Below are 15,832 nucleotides of genomic sequence, written 5' to 3'. Positions count from 1 at the left end.
ACGCATTCCACTACATCGCATACTACCTTTACAACGCATACCATTACAACGCATAATATTAAATTGCATTTAAGGTAAGTATTAGATAGTATAGGGTTACAAATTAGTATTCTAACTCCAGGGGGTGCAACAGTAGGGTAATTGTTGGATAGTATAGGGGTAAAAATTACTATTCTAACTCCAGGGGGTGCAACAGTAGGGAAAGTGTTGGATAGTATAGGGGTAAAAATTACTATTCTAACTCCAGGGGGTGCAACAGTAGGGAAAGTGTTGGATAGTATAGGGGTAAAAATTACTATTCTAACTCCAGGGGGTGCAACAGTAGGGTAAGTGTTGGATAGTATAGGGGTAAAAATTACTATTCTAACTCCAGGGGGTGCAACAGTAGGGTAAGTGTTGGATAGTATAGGGGTAAAAATTACTATTCTAACACCAGGGGGTGCAACGGTAGGGTAAGTGTTGGATAGTATAGGGGTAAAAATTACTATTCTAACTCCAGGGGGTGCAACAGTAGGGTAAGTGTTGGATAGTATAGGGGTAAAAATTACTATTCTATCTCCAGGGGGTGCAACAGTAGGGAAAGTGTTGGATAGTATAGGGGTAAAAATTACTATTCTAACTCCAGGGGGTGCAATAGTAGGGAAAGTGTTGGATAGTATAGGGGTAAAAATTACTATTCTAACTCCAGGGGGTGCAACAGTAGGGTAAGTGTTGGATAGTATAGGGGTAAAAATTACTATTCTAACTCCAGGGGGTGCAACAGTAGGGTAAGTGTTGGATAGTATAGGGGTAAAAATTACTATTCTAACTCCAGGGGGTACAACAGTAGGGTAAGTGTTGGATAGTATAGGGGTAAAAATTACTATTCTAACTCCAGGGGGTGCAACAGTAGGGTAAGTGTTGGATAGTATAGGGGTAAAAATTACTATTCTAACTCCAGGGGGTGCAACAGTAGGGTAAGTGTTGGATAGTGTAGTGTAATATTATGCGTTGTAATGGTATGCGTTGTGAAGGTAGTATGTGATGTAATGGAATGCGTTGTAAAGGTAGTTTTTAAAAATGCGTTGTAGTGTCATGCGATGTAATGGAATGCGTTGTAGTGGATGTTGCGTTGTAAAAAATGCGTTGTAAGTGTAGTGCGTTGTAAAAGTTGCGTTGTAAAGGTTGTTCCCCCCAACATTGGTTCCATGAAAACATATGTCGAAACAATGCTCACAACCCTGCTAAGAGCGGAGCACTTCTCGAAGGTGCTCATAGTTGAGCAAGCCCACCGCTCCCTGGCTGCTCGGCCGGTCCCGGGCGCTCCGCTACGCCCTATAATCGCCAGATTGCTAAATTATAGGGACAGGGACACTGCTCTCAGGCTGGCCAGGGAAAAGGGACGACTGGAGTGTCAGGGAATGAGGATAGAGCTTTTCCCTGATTTCACGGTCGCAGTGCAGCAAGCTCGCCGAGAATTCCAAACGGTTAAGAAGAAGCTACAAACCCTAAAAATCCAATATGCCATGCTCTACCCAGCACGTCTATGTATCCAGCACAACGGGAAGGCGCGTATTTTCCTGGCGCCAAAAGACGCACTTCAATATATCCGGCGCCTTGAACGGCAGGAGGCACCGCGTGAAAGAGCTGGGAACTCTGACACAGAAGACTGAGTCTGGGAGGCACTATTAGAGCTCAATATTACTGTTTTACTAGTCCTATGAGGACAATCTCTTATGTAATGAGGAGTCTGGTTGATATATGTTTTTGGGATAAAGTATGCATTTAATTGGATATCCATAGAAGACCATCCTCTGCTGGAGGGATCCTGTTCATAGATAGAGGTTTGTGCAGTGGGGGTCTTGGTTCCGGGGAGTGCGCAGCACGATTTGCTGTCTTATTGTTGGGTTGGGGGTAACAGCCACTGACAATTGAGGAAAGTTATTTATTGGTTAGCCTGCTTCTACATATCTCGGCCCACCCTGGCTTTGCAGGGGGCCGAAGGGCTACTAGCGACCCACAATACGGGAATACCCCAAAAGGTTATGTTGGTTGATGAGGTTTCATTGGGCAACCTAATAGAGGCGCTGTTTTTCTTAATTTCATGCCCACAGTGGGCTGTGAAAAGTAGATTGTTTTGCTTCTGTTATGGTTATGGGGGGGTTTGCTGGCAGTGTATGTTCTCTGCTGCTGTGGGTGGATGGGGTGGTTGGGGATCTATATGGTATGGTATTGGTGTTGGCTGGTCTGGTATAACGCACATGGGGTGGTGGGCCTCATGTTTTCTAGATTGCATGGTACGCTATATGAGTGGGGAGTGCGCTTCTGACAGATCTGCAACAGTCTAACATTTCCTGGATTAGCTGGAATGTGCGGGGTCTTAACAATGCCAAAAAAGTGAGACAGGTGTTAGCTTATTTAGATCGGCATCGTTTCCACATTGCTCTATTGCAAGAGACACATCTCACTAGTCAGAGTGTCTCCCGGACTGCCAGTAGATGGGCGGGGGTGCGGCTGGCCGCCTCGTACTCTTCTTATGCGCGGGGAGTGATGATCCTTGTTAAGAAGGGTGTTCCGTTTGTCCTAACACATGTGGATGAGGATGCTGAGGGACGCTTTATAATAGTGCAGGGTATGCTCTATAACACGAAACTGACCATTGTAAATTTGTACGGTCCTAATGTGGATGATCCCACCTTTTTTGATGCCATATGGTGTAAACTCCACCAATTACCGCCTGCGGCGGTTATCTGTGGGGGTGACCTTAATGTGGTTTTAGACCCTGCGTTGGATCAGAGGTCTGCAACGGTTTTGGCCCCCCGGCGTGCTGCTAGGGCTGTACAGGATGGGATGAGATCCCTGAATCTTACGGACATCTGTCACCTTAGGCACCCGCATAATAGAGAGGGTACATGTCACTCATATGCACGACAGTCCTGGTCCCGCTTGGACTACTGGCTGGGTACGCCGGAGGTCTGTACCTGGACCACCTCGGTGAGGCACCTGCCTCAGACACTGTCGGATCATTCGCCGGTGGTACTGGACATGGCGTTGCCGTCTTGCACTCCTCCGCCCTTTCAGTGGAGGTTACAATCGACGTAATTGCTAGATCAGGTATTTAAGGAGGGGATCCGGGAGGCTAGCTCTAATTACTTTGCGCTCAATTCAGGGTCTGTACCGACTATGGAATTGATGTGGGAAGCATTTAAAGTAACTATACGGGGGAACTGTATTAGTCTTCAGGCCGGGGTCTTAAAAGGCATTGCGCCGCACCATGACTGTGCTAGAAAAGGAACTCAGTGCTCTAGAACGCGAGTACGAGGATCGAGCAAACCCCGGCACGTTGGCGCTTATTAAGGGGAAAATAGTAGAATACAATGCAACAGCTGACCAAGAGATAAACCATCGGTCGCGTCGTTGTAAGGCACGATATAATGGGGAGGGAGGCCGGCCGGGCCGGGTATTGGCCAGTCGTATACTGGAGCCCCAGAAGAGAGCGCATGTGGTTCAGTCGATCACCACTGACGCGGGCACATACTATGATACGCCCAATATTTTATGTGCCTTTATGGACTATTATGCTGGAGTATATGCTCATAGGCCTGTAGCTGACGCAGCGGAGCTCGAGCACTATCTTGAGGACGTTGCTTTGATATGGCTGTCACGTAGACAGCAAGACTTTCTAATGCACCCGCTTACATTGGGTGAAGTGCGGGATGCTATAGCAGCTTTGCCGAATGGAAAGGCTGCGGGCACTGACGGCTTGCCGGCTGAATTTTATAAAGAATATGTAGACCAGTTGGCTCCGTGTCTCTTGCAACTATATGAGGAGGCATGTGAGGCTCAGTGCTTGCCGCCCACCATGCGGGAGGCGCTGATGGTTGCACTTTTAAAGCCAGGGAAGACTCCGGAGAGCTGTGAGTCTTACCGCCCCTTATCTCTTATCAACACTGATATTAAAATGATGGCAAAGGTGTTAGCCACCCGACTGCAATTGCTTCTTCCTGGTATGGTCCTTCCGGATCAATCGGGCTTTGTTCCCACTCGGTCCACGTCGCATAATTTACGGACAATTTTTGCGGTTGTGCACGTTCTGGAACCCAAACTGCCGGCGGTGGCATTTCTTCTAGACGCTGCGAAAGCGTTCTATTCAATATCCTGGTCATATATGATCACGGTCCTGCAACGCATGGGGGTTCCCTTTGCTTTCACGAATTGGATTAAATTATTATATACTAATCTGGTGGCCCGGGTTCAGATTAATGGGCAGTTATCTGACGTAATTCCTATCCAGCGGGGCACACAACAGGGGTGCCCGCTATCACCACTGTTATTTGCCCTGGTGTTGGAGCCCCTGGCTTGTATCTTGCGTCAGCGCCATGCCCAGACGGCTTTGCGATTTTTGCAGCATCCGCTTGCAGTCTCCATGTATGCGGATGACATGGTGTTGTATGTCAGGGAGCCGGAGAGGTTTCTCGCGCAGCTCATCCGTGAATATGTACGATTTGAACGCTTCTCGGGCCTGGGTATTAACTGGTCCAAGTCAACCATACTGCCGCTCACGGAGAGCACGCTGCCATTTGACATGGACTATCCCTTAACGTGGTGCTCGGATACGGTAAAATATTTGGGAATTTGGCTGTGTAGGGACCCGCAGGCCGTCATACGGGCTAACTTCGGAACGGCCGTCACGCGACTGGAGGACCAGGTGAACGGGTGGATCAAATTGCCGCTCTCTTTTGCAGATCGGATAGCGCTGATGAAAATGGTGGTTCTCCCGTGCTTTTTGTATCTTTTTCTGAATATCCCAATGCACCTACCACGGCACTTTTTTGACAGGCTTCGCTCCATCATGATCCCACTAGCCTGGGGAGGTAAAAAACCTCGTCTTCGGTGGGATATTTTGACTCTTCTGTATGATCAGGGTGGCTTCTCTGCCCCTGACTTTCGTCTGTACTATCTTTGTACACAGGCGCACTATGCCTATTATTGGCAGCAAGATCCAGCTTATATTCCGCACGTCGCAGTAGAGGATGGCGCGGTGTACCCGATACCTCTCAAGGCGATGTTGGTAAATAACTATACGGTTTTTGAGAAGGGGGAAGTTGACCTGTGCAGGTTACAGCAAGGGCCTGGCGTGAACTGGGTTGGCGAGCACATACATTGCCGTTATATGCGACTAGAATGCCGCTTCTTTATCACTCGGATCTTTCGGTCACTGGTGAGACCGGTATGCGACGAACCCTTAAGGATATGGGGCTGGCTGTGATGGTGGATGTGTTCCCGAGTGGCCGATTCATCTCCTCGGCACACATAGGTGCCCAAGGCAGCGTTTCTACTATGCACCTCTTTGCTTTTGCCAGATTGCGTTCTGCGATGCGTGATCTTTATCCCACTTATCCACTGGAGCCTCCGGCTTTGGAGGCACTGCAATTGATTTACACCACTAAATCTAGAGCCAGGTTAGTCACCCGGCTGTATAATGCTTCTCAGAAGGATGTGCCCCTGGGCGAGGTAGCTGCACTGACCAGGTGGAATGCGGTGCTGCCGGAGCCCCTCTCTGAGAATGACTGGTTAGACTGCTGTCGTATGACTGGTCGCTTGACACCCAATGGGAATCTGCGGTTAGTGCACTACAAATACCTGCACCAGCTCTACTACACGCCGTCACAGCTTCTTTGTTATGGGCTGCAGCCAGCTGATACTTGCAAGCGCTGTGATGCCCCGGAGGCTGATTTTTATCATCTAGCATGGACATGTCTCAAAATAACTGAATACTGGAGCTCAGTCACGAAAGTTCTTGGTCTAATGGTCGATGAAGTGGTTGAATGGGGCCCTAAAGTGTGTGTGCTGGATGTCGATCCTAAGGTGAAACTGTACAATAAGAAATTTGTTTCTATAGCATTACTATTAGCTAAACGCAGGGTCTCAATGTGCTGGGGCAGTAGGGTAGTGCCCACCACTAAGCTATGGCTACAGGACCTGACCTATTGCCGGGATCAGCTTACATGTTATGCGGAGGAGCTGCCCGCCCAGTCTAAGCCGCTGGATATTTGGGCTCCGCTCACGTCCTATCTGTTGCGAATCACTGATATTTGAGGCTCCCCTAAGTTGGTTGTATGCTTACGTGCATGTGTTCACTCTCCACAGTCTTATATAAAGGTTCTGTCTGTAGCTCCACATGCGCTGGTTGATGTACCATACCACACTGGGGAACAACCTTTACAACGCAACTTTTACAACGCACTACACTTACAACGCATTTTTTACAACGCAACATCCACTACAACGCATTCCATTACATAGCATGACACTACAACGCATTTTTAAAAACTACCTTTACAACGCATTCCATTACATCGCATACTACCTTTACAACGCATACCATTACAACGCATAATATTACACTACACTATCCAACACTTACCCTACTGTTACACCCCCTGGAGTTAGAATAGTAATTTTCACCCCTATACTATCCAACACTTACCCTACTGTTGCACCCCCTGGAGTTAGAATAGTAATTTTTACCCCTATACTATCCAACACTTTCCCTACTGTTGCACCCCCTGGAGTTAGAATAGTATTTTTTACCCCTATACTATCCAACACTTTCCCTACTGTTGCACCCCCTGGAGTTAGAATAGTAATTTTTACCCCTATACTATCCAACACTTACCCTACTGTTGCACCCCCTGGAGTTAGAATAGTAATTTTTACCCCTATACTATCCAACACTTACCCTACTGTTGCACCCCCTGGAGTTAGAATGGTAATTTTTACCCCTATACTATCCAACACTTACCCTACTGTTGCCCCCCCTGGAGTTAGAACAGTAATTTTTACCCCTATACTATCCAACAATTACCCTACTGTTGCACCCCCTGGAGTTAGAATAGTAATTTTTAACCCTATACTATCTAATACTTACCTTAAATGCAATTTAATATTCTGCGTTGTAATGGTATGCGTTGTAAAGGTAGTATGCGATGTAATGGAATGCGTTGTAAAGGTAGTTTTTAAAAATGCGTTGTAGTGTCATGCGATGTAATGGAATGCGTTGTAGTGGATGTTGCGTTGTAAAAAATGCGTTGTAAGTGCATGCGTTGTAAAAGTGTGCGTTGTAACGACATACATCCTACCACACTATGAGTTATATAGCTTATGAGAAAGTCATGCGTATACTATGCCAATGCCACATTTTCAGAGACTGTATAATGTTGTTGATGTCTTTTTTTCTGTATGAAAAACGACAAAAGTATAAATAAATAAAAAAAAAATTAAAAAAGAGATGGGGTTGAATGACATCCAGTTGGTAGAGGGGTGTCTGGGTGGGATGATTTCTTCTTTGCCATGGGGCGGCCTTTCGCTGGGTGGACTGCGGTGGACATCCAAGTAGAGCTCAATCTTGGTGATTGTATCGTTAAAGAAGTTGGCAAAGTTGTCACATAGGACTTTGGAAGCCTGCACTGAGGTTAAAGGGGGCTTGGAAATTTGTTCTCTAATGAGATTGAAGAGTTCTTTGGGACGTTTTTTGGCATTGTCTTGTGCACCACAGAAGAACGAGGATTTTTCATTCTTGATGTGCTTTTTATATTTCCTGCGCTCTGTTTTGAGTTGCTCAAGATGGATTGGGGACGGGGTTTTTTGAGTCCTTCCGCAGCTCTCAGTTGTCTTCTTTCCAAGTTTAGGTCTGTGTTAAGCCAGGATCTTGATGGAATGTTCCTGACTCTTTTTTGTTTCAAGGGGGCCATTTGGTCAAGTATGGAGGTTATAGTTGCATTGTAGTGTGAAGTAAGTTCTGATTGTAGACAGGTCGCATGTGGTGGTGGGAAGGATTGAGCTTATTCTTTCTTCCAGGGCAGCAAGGGGAATCTGTCTTAGATTTTTCGCCCATCGAGGGAAATCCTGTGTGCGAGGTAGGCAATGGATCCTTTGGTTGATGTGAAATAGAATGATGTGGTGGTCTGACCAGTCAACAGGAAGGATGTGATCAATAATGATTGTATCTTCTTGAGCTATGATGGCATCCAGCATGGAGCCTCTATTATGGGTTTGCTCTGAGCAGTGTTGGATAAGATTGTTGTTGCATAGATGATCATTCAAGGATTGGATCAGAGAGTTATTATCATCATCCCAATGTTATTGAGGTTGCCTAGTATTATGTTGTTAGAGTCCAAGAGCGAGCAGTGTGTTATCAGGTCGGACAAGGGTTCTCCAAATGAGGGGGTGTTGCCTGGCGGATGGTAAAGAAGATGGCAGTATAGTGCTTTGTTGTCAGTCGTCTTAATTGTGGCAGTAAGATATTAAAAGGTGTTATATTTGAAGGAGTCTGTTTCCGTTACGGAGATGTTGCTCTTGTGGATCATTGCAATCCCCCACCTCAATGGTCCTTTCTGTCTTAATGGATGATAGCAAATCCCGAGGGCACCAGCATGTCAATGATAGGGGAAGAGGATTCGTTCAGCCAGGTTTCTGTGATGAACATGATGTCTATGTCATGGGTGAGGATGGTTTCTGCCAGTTCTGTTGCGTGTTTGGTAGTAGATCTGCAGTTTATGAGCATGCAGTGATCAATCCCTTATTGTTGCTTTCCTTTGTTAGGGGAGCCTTGGGGATATTAGTGAGGAGGGCTGGGGGCCTCGACATTCTTGGTGTGATGCGGTCTCTTCCAAATCCAGCGATAAACTGGATCTCGGAGCTGAGGTTAACAGCTGAAGTTGAGTCATATGATTTGGCAAGGTCAATCGCCTCATTCATGGTCATTGCGGCACTTGTTCCTTTGGGTCTCTGCAGCTGGTTCAAGAAGGGGGTCGTGTTCCAGCTGTGTCGTTGGACCTTGGGAGGACTTGTGTGTTTATTATTGGTAGCTATGGGTGTAGAGTGTGGTCGTTGGGTAGACTCCAGAGGTGTTGTGAGGTTCACTACGATTTTATAGATTCCCTGTATTACGCTCTCTCCTTCCAGCAGATCGAGTCTCTCAGTCATATTCAAGGAGGGAGGGGTGGGGGAGTTTAGTTTCAGGGTGTCCTGAGTGGGGCAGTCAGGTGAAGGAGAGAGCTTGTTTGTGGTAGTGTGGCTCACTGTGTTAGTGTTGCCTCTGTTGTCCCTAGCTAAAGCTGAGGGCAAGTTGTGCGGTGAGTCACGTCGTGAATCAGGCGGCATCCTCAGGAGTGCCAGTGAGAGGTGAAAGATTGGAGCAATTGCTTGCGGGTCGGTGGTTGTGCTCGTTGTTTGAAGGTGATAGTTTTGTGTAGGGGGGAAGCGGTGGTGGGCGATAAGGGATTGTAGAGTCCCGGCAGGGACGTACCTCGGGTTTGTTATGGATGAGAAGTGTGTGTTGTGCGAGTCAGGGGGAAATGGCGGAGGAGGAGATGGTGTCGTCAGAGTGCGATAGGATGGTGGAGTGTGACTTGTGATTTGTGGAGAATTCTCCAGGGGGGTCATTCGGTTGGTGGATATGGGGATTTTCGAGTGGGAATAGTGTAAATGAGTGAAGGCGTTGTGTAGCGTGGGGAACGTGGAGTGGAATAGAGTCAAGGTTGTCATTGTTGGCTTGGATCCGGATTGTACCATTGCTGTAGATGGTCGCAAAGGTGTTTCCATTGCGCGTGGGGCGGTTTGGGATTGAGAAAGTCAGTTTGCAGCTGAGAGGGGTGCTAGTTGTTTTGGTTATGTGACGGTCGGTTCTAAGAATGGTGTTCAAATTCGCAGGGCTCTGGGAGTAGAGGATGAGATCCATTTTCTGTTGGCCTTTGGAGGAACAGTGATAAATGTTGGTGAATAGTGTTTCCCGGTGTTGTCTTATCAGCCTGTGTTTGAAATTTCTTTTTTGCTTTGGGTGAGAGATTGTGGGGGAAGATGATGGAGAAAGAGTTAGGGCCATGGGGTTTCAGGCAGTGCGGTGCAGGGGAGCGGAGGTAGGTTAGATTGGTCGGTGTCATTTTGTCTCTGTAAAAAAGGGTGGATTACCATCCAGATTTCTCCCCAGTCTGCTGGTCTTAGAGAGGTAGAACTAGGATGGTGGCCGGGACTATTTTCATGGGTCGGGGACTAGTTTTTTCTTGGTGGTTTAGTGTCATTTCTAAATTAACCCCTACTCTTTCAGTAAGCCTTGCTCATCAACGTTGCACCAGCGAGAGTCCACTGGTCTCATTGGGAGGGGAATTTCTCCAGTCCACTGATCTCAAGTGGCAGGGGAATTTCTCCCCGCTCCACCACTTTGATTGTCCTGTGGGTCCCTGAGGAGAGGTTGCGTCGTGTATCCACTTTGTGTTGTGGGCCAGTAGATGCAGAGAAGAGGTGTAGTGTGAAGGGGGGGGGTAACTGGGATTTACACTAATAAGTGATCCCTGAGTCCTGGAGTCTGATCCTAGAGGCTCTTTGCCCTTAGCTGTCAGCCAGTGCGTTTTCTGTGATAAGAACGACTCTTGTTAATGGAGTTAGTGTGGGGCTGAACCTCTCTAAGTGGTATGGAGTCCCTCAGTGTGGTCCCAACTGCCTTCCAAAAGGGCTGGAACGAGGGGCATTGGCAAAGGATGTGTACAAGGTCACAGCGGGTAATCAGGCATCACCAGCAATTCATGTGGTGCAATAAGCCTGCCCTGTGCAACTTCATCCAAGTCCAGTGCCAATCGTGGAGTGTCTTGAAGAGACAGAATATGAGGTGAGCTTCCCATGTGCCCTTGTCCAGAGCCTCTACAATCTCTGCCCAATCCTCCTCCTCAAGTTCAATCTGTAGGTAGGATTGCCATTTGGCGTGAACACTGTTGAGAAGCGGCTGCAATAAAAGTTGGTGCGTGATGAATTCACAGAAGTCCCAAAAACATTCTCCTGAAATGACCCCAGGTTCTAAGGTAGGACATCATGTGTGAGCGCTGGAGATTCCAGGACCGTGTTCGCAGGCAGTGCCACAGGCAATGCTTCAGCTTGAGATGTCTCCATGCCTGTAGGGGGTGGAGGCCGAATTCCACACATAATCTCCGGAATGGTTTGAGGTCGCCATTTTCAAGGACCTGATCTAGGCTGTGGATACCCTCCACGTGCCAATGTTCTTAGTGGAGTGCCTCTACGCTTTTTGCATAGCCTGGAGCATCAGGTGGACAGGTCAAGGCTGGAGAGGTATGCCCCTGTATAGAGGGTCAAGGCCTGCCAGCTGGAAAGAAACAGTCATTTGGTGGTGACCCATTGTTTAGGGGAGCATATATGTCAATAGTGAGAGGTGGAGGGCTAGGGCATAGTGCTCTGCCAACGAGAGTCTCATGCCCCAACATGAGCAGTGCACCATGAGCTTGGCAGAAGGCAGGCGGGGAAGCAAGGAGCCCCACACAAAGTCACAGGTCCCTGAGTCTATAATTCGCAGGGTTGTCAAATGCACTAGGAGAGGAAGCATTCCCAGCACATATGTAAACCGCGGCAGCATGGCCTTCCTCACCACCTGCACCCTGCCCCACATGGAGAGCCCTAGATGCAACAATTTGTCAAAGAATAATTTCATATGAGGGATAATTGGGTACAGATTTTTCCACAACCATTTGGTATAGACCTCGATTGACTAGGATCTGAAGGCGTGACAGCATCCATCAAAAGGGGTAGCCATGGATTGACGTTCTCATGGTGATAGTTGATAGGGGCAAGGCCTCACTCTTGTCCCAGTTCACTCAATGAGCAGACAGGGACGCAAAAGTATCAGTGAACACCAATAATGCTGGCAAAGAGCAGGGCAGATCTATTAGTTCAAGTAGGACATCGTCTGCCTACAGGTATATCTTGGACATCCCTTTTGAAGGGTATTCTAGTGAGAAGAGGCAAGTAGCGGCCAAGGAAAGCCCTGCAGTGTGCCCCTCCGTATTGGGAAAGGATCAGATAGGAATCTGCCGCAGTTGACTTGGGCTGAGGGCAGTCATATAACAGTAAAATGTTGCCAATGAATTGGTGTGCCATTCTAAAACCTTCATAAGGCTGCAAAAATAAATTCCCATTCGATGTGTTCAAACGCCTTCTCGGCATCAAGGGATAGTGCCAGAGCTTTATCCGGCATATCCCTGGCCTCCAATAGAGCATGGGCAAGGGTGCAGAGATGATTTCAGGAGGTGTGCCCTGGGATGAGCCCCACCTGCGTGTAGTGTGTCAGGGATGGGGTGACCTGGTGGAGATGGACCACCAGGACACTAACGAGGATTTTGATAACCCTGTTTGGAAAAGATATGGGCCTGTAACTGGGATACATGAGGGGATCTCTCCCCAGTATATGGAGGAGCACTATCACTGCTCTGTGGGAGAGAGAGACCAGGGAGCCTGACTGTTCTGACTCCTGAAAGGCAGCATGGAGAGAGTCAATGACCTCCTCCCCAGCCCATTTATAAAACTCCTTGGGGAAACTATCTTCCCTAGGAGCTTTGTGGTAGGGAGGCTTAGATATAACCTGTGCTATCTCACCCTTGCTAAGCTCGCCATCCAATAGGGCCCGGCTTTTATCTAACAAACAGGGGAGATGTACACCCTTCAGAAAGACCTCCAATTGGTCAACACTGGACATCAACTCTTGGGTGCAAAGTGCCTGGCAGAATGCCATAAATTATTTAACAATGTCCTGAGGGTGAGTCTGAACTTCAACGCTTGGGGAAGGAATGGCCGGGATAGCCAAAACCTCCTCTTGTTGATGCAATTGGGTGGTAAAGAGTTGGCCAGACTTTTCCCCTTGTTTATAGTGGTGTCCTTTCAACTGCTGCAATGCATATTTAGCCTTGGACGTGTACAGGCCACTGAGAGTCACGGAGGCTTGTTCCAGGTGGCGGCGCATGGGAAGCGAGGGGCGGGCCATGTATAGGTGACTAAGGGATGCAATGTGTACCTCCAGTTCTTTCCGGTGAGCTATCTTCTGTTTATTTGAATGGGCCGCATCTCTCATGAGTTGTCCCTTGATGGTTGCTTTCGCAGCTGCCCATAGGAAACTATGGAAGGGGACCAAGCCTTTATTATCCTCTAGGTATGTGGAGGAGTGCATCCTCAGCTGAGATTTACAGTGAGGGGTACAATGGTGTTGCACATTTAGTCACGAGGGTTTGTGGCCCGGGGAGGCAGGGATCATATTCATGGATACCAGGACCAAAGCATGGTCAGAAAGAACAGTTTCTAGGGCCCAGGAGTCAGGAGCATGAGCTACCACCCTGTGAGACACAAGGAGGTAACACAGTCATGATTAGGTACCGTGCACTCATGAAAGAAACATGTACTCTCTGTCCTTCTGGAGGGCGAGGCACCAGTGGTCCACTAAGCCATCGTCTGAGATCATGTCCCCCAGTACGGACCTGTCCGGATTTTTGCTCACGTCTAAGAGTCTGTCCGGTCAAGCACTGTATCCTGGGCAAGACTCCAATCACCCACAATCAGGTAGTGAGAGGCTCCAATCTCAACAAGGAGACGGTTAAGTTGGAGTAAGAAAAGCTTTTTAGAAGCTTGTTTAGGCATATACCAAGCTCCCACAAAGTGACCTATACCCAATTCTTAATTTTGCAAAGACATACCTGCCGTCCGGGTCAGACCATGATTTGATGATATTGATGCAGGCTTGGTACACCACATTTCCTGGATGTTCTACTCCCTAGGGCCAGTGGGTCTGGTCAGCTGCGATGGATCACACTCCCCACCCAGGCCCAGTACAATTTATCAGACTCAAGGCTGTTGAGATGCATCCCCCACAGTAATGCCATGTCCACTTTTGTCGATAGCAAATATGAGAGTACCTTCCTGAATTTTCCATAGTGTGTCAGTCCGTTGACATTCCATGAGAGAATGTGAAGGGGGTGGGGGCCGGGAGAGGCAAAGTCTGCTATTGTCCTGGTGTGTATGTGTGGTCGTCCCAATGTAGGGTCGCAAAGTATGTTGCTATTGGGGTGGGGTTGAGGAGGAGGCCGCAGTTAGTGAGGGGGTGTGGGATCAAAAAAGTAAGGAGAAAAAAAAGAAAGGATGAAAGAGAGAAGTACAGGTGAAGAAAGCAAAGGGGTGGGAGAAGAGGCAATCCAGTCGTCAGGGGCGGATCAGAGAATGGAAATAGGGGTAAGGGGAGAATAGTAACTGGGTTTCCAGCTCTTATCCGGATCAAGGCCCAAAGGACCTAGGTCTGTAGGCCGCAGGTCAAGACTTGCAGAGCCAGCGCTCTGGCAGAGGCCCCCACCGGAAGGCAGAGCACATAATAGAGGATAGTAGAAGAATGAGAACAAAGTCAGGTGACCATCAGGACTGAGGCAGTGGCAGAAAAAGCTCAGAAGAGCCGAGCAGAATCGCAGGAATCCAGAAGGCGTTGGCACCGCTCATTACCCCCATGTACACCCGCCAACTTGGGAAAAAGGGACATGGGGGGGGAGGAGAGGGGGAGGAGGTGGAAGGCTTCTTGTGGGGATTATCCCCTTTCTTAGGGACCCCCTCTAACAAGGAAAGCAGGAGGGAGGGGTGCCGCAGAGACACATTAAACACTGAGTAATGAGATACAGCATATGATAAGGCATAACGCTGTCACCAGAGGTGGGGCACCCATAAAGCATTACACATCACCTAATGTCCAAACATATACAAGCATACTGTCAGATACTCAGCTGTCCAGCAGGAGGGATGCTCTCCAACATCAAGGCACATACATGTGTTAGATGTAGCATTCCCTGGCAATCTCGCTTTCAGTGGGGGCAGGCTCCATAGGGGACCGTGATTTGTCATTTATCCCTTTCCTGGTCCTTTGTGAGGTTTACCACTGCCTGGAGGGCCTGGTCTCTGTCACCTTGAGATCTTGCCGCTCTCTCGGGGTCCATGCCCCTGTTGGGAGTCCCCCTTCATGTGCCATCGCCTACACGAGGGGGCATGGGGAAGCGGGTCTGCCAAGGAATGACCAGCCGTTGCAGGGGGTGGAACCGAGGGGGCGACATCCATGGCCTGTGCAGAGACTTAATCAAGGAAAAGGTGCAGATCCTCTGGGTCACAGAAGTCCTTCAACATGCCGTCCTTGGTGATTGACATCCAAGTGGGTTTAAGCAATCTGTACTTTATGTCCTTTTGGTGGAGCAAGGGCCAGAGGGATATAAATTCCTTGTGGCAATCATTAGTCTCTTGCATGAAATCTGCAGCAATGCGGATGTCATGTCCCTCATGCACGTAGGAGCCGTGAGAGCTGGCCCCAGAGAGGAGCTGCCTTACTTGCTTGTGTCTTAGGAAGCAGGCGCGGATGGGACTGGGCTGCGTTTGTCAATCTTAGTGCTGCAACTCCAGGGGAGGGTCAAAGCTAGGGTCAGTAAGAGTGGGGAGGGTACTCCTGAGGTAGGCTTTGATGTATGCCAGGTCAATAACTTTACTACTGAGGAATAGAAGTTCCTGATCACACTCTGGGATGGGATTGAAGGGGTCTCCCACTGCCTTTAACAACATAACGTGTATTTGTAAAGCGCACGTTCACCTGTAGGTATCCTGGCGATGAATAACAGATGTTTATTGTTACCCAACTTAATGGTACTTATTTTATCAACCTCAGATGGATGAAGGGCTGAGTGGACCTGCAGGGATTTGAACCTGTGACCATGAGGTTGAACACAGGCCCCTTTAGTGGATGCATTAGTCCACTGAGCCACCAGACCCGGCTTTACTCAATATTCTAGGCTAGTCCCCCGATTCTTAAACCCTGCAATGTCCAGGAGGATGGACTTGGTCTCGGCCATCAATTTGGAAATGTTGGTGTCCATCCCCTCCAGGCGGTGGCCCACCACTGTGACTTCCTAGAGGATACACTCCATGGTCATATCCTGTGGTGATACAGTGGGGGCCAGAGACTGCCTCGCCACTGGCATCCTCTGTGAGCTGGCCATGGAGC

Source organism: Triturus cristatus, chromosome 4_1 (genome assembly GCF_964204655.1).
Source record: "Triturus cristatus chromosome 4_1, aTriCri1.1, whole genome shotgun sequence".
In the NCBI taxonomy this organism is placed as follows: domain Eukaryota; kingdom Metazoa; phylum Chordata; class Amphibia; order Caudata; family Salamandridae; genus Triturus; species Triturus cristatus.
The sequence above is the reverse complement of the archived record's forward strand: the minus strand, read 5'-3'. Positions refer to the sequence as shown.